A 9,967-nucleotide genomic window follows, 5' to 3' on the forward strand; every position below is an offset into this window, starting at 1 on the left:
CAAACCACAGTGTGCCTTTACTATCCCTTTTGTACCATGAAACCTAATCCAAGTGCTTAGAATTGAGGATGGAAACAAACGTAACCCTGAATTCCTTGAATTCACTTCAGCCATTACCTTAATATTCACTGTTTCTTCAAAACAAGGGAATTTTCAGGGAATCAATTTATGAATCCACTGACAAACTTTGTACAATAATATTGTTGGCATCTAGTCTTTGTATAAATAATCATTTCCAATCAAAAAAAGGCTTTTCAACTTGTTTGTGTTATATTGTGTTTAAGAACTTTGTATTGTGACCTTCCGTATCATGAATGTTTTGTTTAAAGATTAAATTTTTGTTTGCATTACAATTCTATGAACCGTTCTTTATTTTTCATCAGAGATGTTGCATTTAATGCAGAGCTCAGAAGTTTGCTTCCAGCTGTCTGTATCTATGTGGTAGCAGGTCTGTCTTCTACTGGATAGTGTGAAGATAATGAAAAATGATGGGAAATGAACACTATGGTCCATGTCAAAAGAGTTTCATATTCTGGATCAGGAGAGAAGTTCTTGTGTTGATTTGGAACAAAATTTTCTTCTTAATTGTTGCTGCAGAACCTTTTCCAAGTCTTCAATTTTAATTTTTGTGAGCTGGTTAAGTATCAAGTGCAGACTGGATTAGTACTGGGAGAAGCAGGTGGGCAATGATTCTCTCCCCAGCTTGGCACATACAGTTGTTGTGTGGCTAAACTGCCATAAATAATGCTGCTCATGGTAAATCATGAATGTATTTCAAGTATTGCATGTGATGTTAGCTCAAACATCTCATTTCTCTTGAAATGCAAGATGATACCTGATGGCTATTTCTGCAGGCCTGGGTTTGACTCCATGTTCTTAAACCAAGGGAAAAAGCTCAGACTTGCAAGTAGTATTACATATTCAAGTAAAAGTAAAGTATTTTTATTTTTCAAAATGAGAACCTTCCTAGTAAATTTTATGGAACTGTGGCCCTTTTTTCTTGGGCATGCAATGAAATAACTAATAAAAAATGATGCAGCTTGCCTGTTTTGAGGAGGTAGTGCTTGTACAATAAAGCAGATGATGATTTTAAAAACTAGTTTTTCATGCTTCTATAGATTTGTGTTTTTTATTTTCATGGCAACTTATTGCCACTCCAATAGTTAAATTTTTTTAGTCAGTAGGTCATATTAACATACTTCCTTAGTTATGTTGCTTTTTCATCTTCAAGAATGTAATCTGAAGTTTGTTCTGTAACCATTTCTAACAAGTTACTCTTTCTCTCTTCCCTTTCTACACCCATAAATGCCAGGATTATTGAAAACAACATGGGACCAAATACATGGATATAAGTTTTGAAAGCAGGAGGCAGTTTACATCATCCTGTGGGTTGTTTCTAGGAAGGATTTTGCAGAACTCTGTTTCTGGAGATCAGGAATTAATCAAGCTGTCACTTTATTTGGCCTTGTTTGGTGGGCAAATGTGCAAGCATAATAGTGCATTTCCCAGAGACTGCAGTATAGCTCCAGCATGACAGCGTGTAAAGTAGGCTGTGCAAGGGAGGGGGAATGGTAGTTGTTAGGAAGAAGTAGGCAGGGATACTATGGTCCTTTATGCTTACAGGATACAGCAGAGTTTCAGGAATTCCTGTGTCTGGGGAAGTCTCCATCCTGGCACTGCATGAAGAGTCTCCCAGTGCTCCATTGCTAGGACATGTAGGTGATGCAGGGGGCAGTAGCAACTCACTCTGGGGCTGGACTGGCATCTGGAAGGGTTCGGGCATTATCTCAGTGTAGTGTGTTTATTAAAGGACCGTTTCATCTTTGTCTTGTTGCTTCTTTATGTTGCTCCATTTATGTGAATATCCATTCCCTCTTTGTTCAACCAATTATAATTTGTTGTTGTTTCTTTGTACAAATGTGCACTCTGCTTTGTAGGAGCCAGCTAAAAGACTCGGGTCATATAGATAAGCAAGTCATATGCATTTAACACTTGGAGACATGGAGAAGAGAGGATGAAAATGAGTCTACCTTAAAGGGAGGGGAGAGGAATAATTCCTCCAAGTACCAGGAGAGATGGTTATTACTGCTTAGTCCAGCAGGCTCTTTGGGAAGTGTTTCCTGGGAAGCAGAGCTTGCTCGTAGGCAGTTTGGGCAGTGTGGTGCTTAACACAGGGAGGTGTCAGTCTGTAGTGCTTGTGGGCCTGCTGTTAAACAGGTACATTTATTACTTGCTATTGCTTTCTTCCTCTAATAAAAGTGCTATTTCTCTCTTTACTGCTACAGTTTATAAATGTTACTTACAACATCCTGAACAAAGTTATTTCTTTTCCCCTCCCTCATACTTGCATATCTGTCTGTTGCAGAACCAATACTCTTGTCAAAATATGTTGTAAACCAAGTACTTGAAAAGTGTGGAGGGGAAAAAAGCCAGTCAGTGCAATCTCCCTGGCAGTGCAACCTGACAATCTCTCAAGTCAGGGTTCAGGCTTCTAGTATATGGATGGCAAGGGGAAGAAGGAATGTAGCTCATTGCTCTTCATTGCAAACACAGCTAACCTGCAAGTAAATAGTGAATTGATTGATCATTTGAAATTGGCCTTGCTCAGTAGCAACAATGCATAAAATTGTGATGAGACAGTTGGGTGGGGTTTTTTAGTGAAGCTGTTCATTATAGCTAAAGGTATTCATCAATCTGACCTCTGTGCTTTGGCCCTCTGGTGTAACCATTATTTTTGTTTTTGGTGGACCTAATGCTCGGCTAATTCTGTGCAAAAGCCTGGCAAAATGCTTTAGTGTACTAGTTTTCTGCTGGTTAACAAGCTGAATTAGTCTGATACAGTCTGGCAAGTACCAAAAGCAGCAGAACAGGACAAAGATCAGTACCTCTCCTTACGATAACTGCTTAGGATGCAACTTTGTATTTGCTTGCAGAGTAATTATCCTTGGCTGTCTCTTTAGTTTTGTTTTTTTTTTTTTTTTAATTATAGTACAACATTACAACTGAATGGGCATGACTTCTTTACATTGATTATAATATATATATGCACATACATAGATATTGAATGACAGTCTGGTATTAAACAGGCTTAGGGCACACAAATATACTAAATATGTTTATCTAAAGTAAAATCTTAAGAAGTGGAAAGTGTAAGGATAGATTTTAAAAAACTCAAGAGTTTGTAAATAGCATGTCTTGAACTGTTGTTATCAGATAACAGATATGCTCAGTTGCTATGGCTGCCTGAAAATTGAGGAACAGAATGGAAAATAATTACACTTCCATGTTGTGTAACCCATGATTACTGGTGCATATGTGGGCTCATTAATCTCTAACACTCTGTTTTCCTCAGGTTGCTTGTGTTTTATCTAGATTAGTGCTCTATTATGGAGCAGTGATAGCAGTCTCTGTGCTCTGTATAAAATTTCCAGCTACTTAGGGATGATTATGGTTCTTCAGCAGCAGTTGCTGAATTGTATTTCAGTGTGTGTTAAGGTGACCCAGAGTTGGCGTTGCTTTTTATGAGGTGGACAAAGTGGCTGTGTCAAAGCAACAGGGTGTAATGTAGTGGGGGAGAAAAGCTAGAGCAGGAGCTAGTCCAGCTGTTGTAGAGCAAGTCATTTGCACTGCTGAATCTGGCTGATGACAGCTACTGCTAGTTTTTCCTTCAAAGCAGTCTGTCTCATTAAAGAAAAGTAACTGAATTGCTGAAGTAACTTGAGGGCTGTGCAGGGGATTGATTCTGTAAGTGCTGAGTTTTTGAGTAACTGCTTAGTGATGGTACTGGACTCCCACCCAAAGCTAGCAGAAGTTCAGAGTATTCACATCATTCCAAATAACTCTTTCAAGTTATTCCACTCATTCTTCAAGATGTGTTGGTAAAAGGATCTTGTAAAACAAAGATTTTTTTTTTTTTCTGTTGTGTGGTTGTACATTATATGCATGAAAATGAAATGGGTGAGTTTTCTGGTATAAAAAATAGCTAGAAACGAGTAACAATGTCAAAGGCAAGCACTTACGAATCTTATTTGATTTAAATCTGTTTTTATGCCAAGTGGGCATTGTTTTGCTGGCTTGAGAAATAAATCCACTAAACATTCTGAACTGAGAATGTATTCTTTCCTGCATTGCTTCAGAGAAAACTGATAAGCTTAGGTAAAAAAATTTAAATTTGCTGAGTCTTGCTTTCAGCTATAGCTGCCTGTTTTTCTGGATTTAGTAATGCTAGCATGTTATTACAACAGGTTGATTTTCATGGCCATAGATTTACACAGGTCCACCATGATGTAAACAGAGCCTCATATTCCATAGCAGAGGAGACTGAAATTCTACATAACAGTTCAGGTTGCAGTAGGCTTCCATACATAGTTACATTATTTATTATGTTAAAATGGAGGCATTTAATAAGCTAAGCTCACAAATAAAAATTAATAGTGAATAGAGTAGTGCTTCTGATACCTTGATGAAAAGTGGTGAATGCTTTATGCTGCCCTGCACTTAGTTCTTAATATATCAAAGATGTTTGTTCTGGAAATGCACAACTGTCAGAGAGAAGCTGAAGCAATGAGCAGATGGGGAAGTGGAATATGCACACGAGCTGAATGTTCTTGAGTCAGCAGTGAAGTAGCAAATAGTGCATGACAACTTGTCTTTTAAGACTTCAGGGATAATCTGTTCAGATCTCAGTCATTTGCTTCCTTGGAGTATTGATCCAGGGCACTGCAGACTCAAAACGGAAGTGGAGCAGAGTAAAAGCTGAGGTTTGGGAATTTTTTTCCTTGAAAAAAAGCTGCTGTTTTGTTCTGTTTTGGGTTGGTTTGGGGTTTTTAACAGAAAATAACAAAGCTGTGCAGCCGAAATCTTCTATGGTTAATAAGGCTTTGAGCTCCATTAAGTTGTAAAATTCCTCTTGCATTTTTCAGAGGTTTCCATCTTTAACTGTGTGCCATTTGATTTCAACTGCCTTTTCTCATTAACAGCCCACCCCTAAGTGAGTTTTAATTATAATAATAATTCCATCAGGCAACAGAGTCCCCTGAAGCTTCTGGATGACAGAGAAAATTATCTCCTGTGTGTCTAGGTAAGCATTCCTTTGGCTTCTGTATTGAGGTCAGGGAATACTACATCACTGTGGTTGCTGTCTCTCTCTTGGGGTCCAGCTGATGACCAAATTACAACCTGGTATGTAAGAGAATTCAGGCTAATGCTGGCATGAGAGAAGGAGCTGGGAAGGGCACAGTAGGACTGATTGTTTCAGTGGCTGTGCCACTTCTGATCATCCATAGATAGACCTACATAGTGGCCATATCCAACTATAAAACATGGAGTAAGAAACACAGACTGGGAGGAAACTCAGTCATTCTAGAGGCTGTCCTTACTGTATGTTGAAAGAATTGAGCTGGCAAAGGGTACTGGAAAAATACTATTTGGAAGGGAAAGCTTTGGTTGTAGGTCAGAGTCTCCCCTTACCAGCATTTCTTGTCACATCCTTAGCAGTGTTTAGCTAACAGCTGGACTTTTTGCCATCTTCATACAGTTAAGTCAATGGCTCCTTGGCAGTTATTTAAGTCCAGAGGTCAGTGGGGAGGGAGTAACATTTACCATAAACTTTTCTTAGCAAAAGTATATGTTAGAGAATCGGGAGCTTTTTAGTGTAAGCTGAATATACTGATACTGAATCACATTGCCAGTGAAACATGGAAAATCCATCCTGTGCAACTGGGGACCTGACATATTTGTCAAATCATGTCTTCGCCTTTCCCTCCCAAAATGATAATGGATCCTGAGAACATCTCCAGTTGAAAGAGAAACTATATGCTGAGGAATGCTAACAAAAGGACTGCCGTAATTTATGAACAGTTACACAAATGTAAAAGGTATGTGTGTATGATAATTAAAGATTCAAAAATTCAGCTACTGGTTAAGTGTTCAGAAATGATCAGATATTGCCCAGGAAGCTAAAGCGAGCGTTTGAAAAGCTCTGCAGTGTTTTGTTTTTCTTTTTGGTTTTTTAATCTCCTATTGAGATGCCAATTTATTTCGGCTTTGAAATGCTCCAAGGACTTGCACAAGGCGTTTTTACTGCATTCTCGTACTTCCCACCGCCTCGGGCAATGGTACCTTGCGTCTCCCCCTGACGGCGCTATTGCCCGGCTGGCAGCCGCGGCAGGGCTGCAGCTCCCGGCTTCTGCTTTGCAAAGACCGGCTGAAAAAAGCATTTAAATTAATTAAATACAAATTATAAGGTAAGCTTCTTGAGGTTTGACTGTAAACACACCCTTGAGTTCCAGTCTCTGCGGTATGGAGCAATACACTAGAAACCAGAATGGAAAGCTTATATGGGGGCAGCAATACCAGTTTGTCCTCACTGTGTGCAAAGCAAATGCTATACCCAAATAGCAAAACTCTAAGGAATTCCTTATTTTAATGTATGAATTGGAATGAAGAATGTGCAGTTTCAGTTTACTTTTTCCTGTTAGGGTGTCTGCCCAGTTTTGATCCTAATCAGTCTAAGCTGAGAAATAAGTTATTAAGATGGATGTTACTATTACAGAAGTTGTATTAAATGGAAAACATCTTGGGAAATGAGGAATCCTTTTCCATTGAGAAACAGTTTAATTCTGGAGGGAATATAATTTCTTTTAATCTTCTTCCCAGTGTCAGAATAGTTATCTGGAAGCATGCTCTGCTCACCTAATTTCCCTTTTGCTGGTATCTCTTTCTGCATGGGGCACTAAAGTCACTACATCACTTAGGCTGTGTCACTAGATTGAAATGTACTCTCCTTTCCAGTTCTCAAGTAATTTTTGTTGTTAGATCTTTTCTTGAGTGCCTTATTTTCTTCAGGTATCTTGAGTGGCTCTGCTGGAAAGTGTTTTTTTCTTCATTGATTTTGAATAAGTGGGAAAACAAAACACTTGCTATTTTGAATCCGTAGATAAGTTCTGAGTAACTTCCTAAGGCATTATGTATTGTCTTTTGGTTTTATTCTATGAATGTGCAATATAACACAAGTTACATGATATTCAAATATAATTGAAAAAGTGGTTTCATTTTGTAGAATGAATGAGATTTAAAAATCAAATGCATAGCTTGCTGGTAATGAATTTTTAAGTGTCTAATAATACATTACATTACAGTCTGGCAAAGTGTTGTGTCTATTGTGTTATGTCAGCAAACAAATAGATGGTTAGTTGGGGTGTTCCTCTGCTGTTTTACTTATTTGCAGTGAATCCCAAATGTCATTTTTTGCTTCATTTCTGTGTTTTGAGGAATCTATTTAATACATTGCTGCCAGCTAAGTTGCTTTCTCAACTGACTCCTCACTCTCTGATTTTCTACTGGATTATACCATGATGTCTGTCTCCACAGACTGCTTTGTTCAGTCCTGTCAGTCTGTGTGCATTTTCTCTTTTGAGTTTGCAGCCACTGTGCAGTTGTCCTCTAGTTAAATTTCTCTGTGTGCATATTTGAGGCTATAAGGCAGCCTTTTGGGGGTCTTTGTTTCAGTGGGGTGTTTCTGTTCCATGGAAGGGATGTGCAACTCCATAATTCCATGAAGAGGGTGACTGTGTTCATGTGCCAGCTTCAGTTGGCTAGCTGCTCCCAGAAATCTGTGATCATGCCACCAGACATCCCCAGACTAATCACTAGAGGTCAACATCACCTCCAGCTGGAGCACCAACTACCACATCATTATAGGATGGTTGCTTGCTTGTAGGAGAACATACTCCAAAATGCTTTGAATGTTCATGAAGGCATATTCCTGATCCTGCCACTCTCCAAGGTTAGGAGAACAGAAAATGGAACACTGGAATTAGTAATTTCTCAGTGTGAGCTTTTTAAAGGTACCAGGAGCAAAAGAAATAATAAATCTGAAGGCCTTTGCCTTTCTGTGCCTGAGGCAGCTTTTGGTGAGGAACAGTGGCAAAGCCAAGAGGATGGAACAATGCAACTGGTCTGGAGCCAGAGCTGTGTGTCAGAGTTGTAGGTCTTGCAGCTAATGTGTGTAGCCAGGGGCTCCTGTCAGTACAACACAGATGCTTCTCAGTGTCAGGACTCTTGGGGATCCCTAGGACTTTCAAGACACACAGGTACTGTCTTTACATTCCTACCTGAAGATGATTTTTACTGTTTCTAGCTTGGAGATGCATACAATCAGTCTGAAGTCTGGCAAACTATTTCATAACTGGAAGGAAGCTGAGAAGACTGAGACCCAGGAGGAAAAGTCTAATACTGCATCATTTCATAAACAGCTGAAGGAATGAAGCCTGGTCTACAGATCAGTGTCCCTGAAGATTTCCTCATACTTGAGTTATTTAAAAGTGACCTCCCTTTTACAGGTTTTCTGGTGTTTTAACTTAATTGTTGAAGTTTTTTCTTGGCTAGAACTTTGGAAATACTGTCCTCCTCCTCTAGGTAGCCACTTATCTCTCTTCATGCAACTTGAAGGAACTCCTGTATAACTGAGACTTCTTTTGGTATATTTGTTTGAAGTCAACCAGCACATTCAATATTTTCTAGAGGAATGACAGAGATTGCTTTATTAATGTTTATGCTTTACCTAATTACCTCTGGGAATATAATGTAAATAGTCTTCCTCCTAAGAAATCTGCAGAAGCTGTATTTGTTACTACAAATGCAGTAACCTCTGGGTCAATGCATCCATTCCACATTTTGAACTTTGAAAGAGGTGAAGAAAGCAATACTTTAAGTGAGAGGATGGATCAGGGTTTCAAGTATGCATCTATACATACCTAATCTCCTTTCAGCTTTTAACTTTATCAGCAAAGTCTAACATTAACAGATGGGAGAAGAGAAAAGGAAGATGGACCTATTGAAAGGCACAAAACAAGATTGCCTGGGTGATCCTGGGTGTAATTATCAAGGCTTTCACTAATCAGGGGTTTTGTTGTTGCTGTTGCTACTGCTGGAAAGTTGCTCATCATTTCCTGTCTTTCTGTTTTCTCATAATGACTTAATGTTCTTGTCAAATTCATAGAATGTGTAGCCAGCAGTGTTTTATTTGTTAGACTGGAAGAAAAAGGAACTTAAACAGTAATAGAATTTTTTTTTTTTTTTCAATCCTGTAGGAGTTCTCGCCTCAGTTGTTGTTAACAAACATGCCAGAAGAGGGAATGCAGACTGCTCTCCATTCTGGCTGCCTGCATTGCTGTCTTCCTTTTCAGCTAATGCAGCCTGACTGTTTCTGGGCTATAAGCACAGGCCTGTGGGCTGTGCCAGGCAGCTCTCCCAGCTCCTCAGGACTGGCTCAGTACCTCTGCACAGCGGTGCCTTGTGTGGGGGAACTGTACTCTGATGCATGGACTAAAGGCCACACCGCTGAGATGCTGTGGAGGTAATGGCAAAATACAGGTGCAAGGCAAAAAAAATCCCTTCCAGTTCTCTGTTCAAAGCTAGTGTATCACTTTTGGGAGGCTGGCACTGCTGCATGTTTTCCCAGTATAAGCCTGGAGGAGTTCTATCTATCTGGCATACAGTGTTGTTGTCAGGGCTGAGCTGAAGTTCCATGAACAGCATGAGCTGGCACAAGCTGATGATTCTGCTGAGGGACGTGGCTCTGCTGCCCTCTCCCTCCTTCCCTCCCTGCAGCTATTCCTGCAGCTGTGCAGAAATGCAGGGGTAAGCTAAAGCAGCCTGGGCGTGGGCACGCTCCCCGTTCATCCCGCGTGCTGTGCACCCACGGCACGGCTCCGGGCTGGGCTGCACCTTCCCTGTCACACTCTGGGCCACGGGGGCCAGGGACTGTGTCCTGCTGGCACTTTGGGTGTAGCTCTGTTGATGGCAATGAGGGAGTTTAGCTGTATGGATACAGGCTGTTCTTGGCAATATGTGAATATGAAAAGTAACTCCAGTATCATATCCTTGTTGTTTAAATTTTGATAAGCTGCCTGTGGCTAGTTGCTCATCCTTGGAAACACATAAGTGGCTTTTTTTTTTTTTAAAT

This window comes from Lonchura striata, chromosome 9 (genome assembly GCF_046129695.1).
Source record: "Lonchura striata isolate bLonStr1 chromosome 9, bLonStr1.mat, whole genome shotgun sequence".
In the NCBI taxonomy this organism is placed as follows: domain Eukaryota; kingdom Metazoa; phylum Chordata; class Aves; order Passeriformes; family Estrildidae; genus Lonchura; species Lonchura striata.